This window comes from Solanum pennellii, chromosome 7 (assembly GCF_001406875.1).
Source record: "Solanum pennellii chromosome 7, SPENNV200".
In the NCBI taxonomy this organism is placed as follows: domain Eukaryota; kingdom Viridiplantae; phylum Streptophyta; class Magnoliopsida; order Solanales; family Solanaceae; genus Solanum; species Solanum pennellii.
The window spans coordinates 70,514,859-70,516,094 of NC_028643.1; positions in this window are offsets into that span (position 1 = coordinate 70,514,859).

The following is a 1,236-nucleotide window of genomic DNA, read 5'->3' on the forward strand; positions in this document are numbered from 1 at the left end:
ATAAATAAAATAATAAAAAAGAAAAAACATAAAGATTCAATATGAATGAAATTACCTTTAGTGTCTATACTACTTCTTGTATATCTTTTCTCTATTAACAACAAAATGTGATAAGAAATAATCACTGATACAGTCCCAAGCCAAAATTAAATTGATTTTTGATAAAGAAGAATTGATATACACATTTATTAAGGAAAATACAACTTTTGGTCTTTCCTCTTCATTATAACTATTTCCCAAAAGAATTTGAACTAATGTGTCTAGAGGCATGAATTTAAATAAAAAAATATTATCTAATATTAAATTAATTATATATTAATATTTATTTAGTTTAGAGATAAAATAAGGGCAAAATAGTAATTCAACTTTTAAGTTGGGAGCTTCCCACTTATAATAATATATGATTTGTCTTATTTTCTAAAGCAAAAAAATACACCCTTCAATCAAATATATTCTTAAAACAAAATTACAAATACAAAGAAAAAGTATCATATATAGGAGTTAGTTTAGCATAAGGCTACAGGCGAAAAATAGAAAAATTCTAAGACAATCTTTTTCCTATTTTTTGTTGATAATGCAAATCGAAACAAAGTTAAAGTAATAAACATTCAACTTTTGACCATAAAAAAAGTTAAAATCTTTGGAAGACAAGTTAATGGAAGTGATATTCAACTACATAAATGGAGGGGTCTTATCATAATTCTGATCTCGACAAATAAGTAAAAAAAACAAATACATCAAGCTTCGATATTCTAGTAATTAAAGTGTTATTTATCCCTATAATCACATTACGCCTTGTATTCTTGACACAAATCCTCTTGCCTTTTTCTTCACTTGATTAAACCTTCTCTAATCTTCCACACACAAAAATTGTATCACATATAAATCTTTTTATGAAAATAATGTTAAAAGATTTGTATTTATAGGAAAAATATACCTTTGGAATATGAAGATTCACTGACAAAGTTGAAAGGTCAAGTGTTACAAATATTAGAGACAAATATTAATTAAGAACACAAATTAATTTAGAAGATAAACCTATACATATATCTATTTAAAGGGATAAATTTTATTTTTATTGTTTTCTATTTAATTTACTCACATGTACACCAACTAAAACATCATAGAAATTCTACTATTTACTGTTTAATTAATTAAATATTTAATAACATTTGAATTTAGTATAAGGGCAAAATGGTAATTCAACATTTTACTTTGGAGCTTCCCGCTTATATA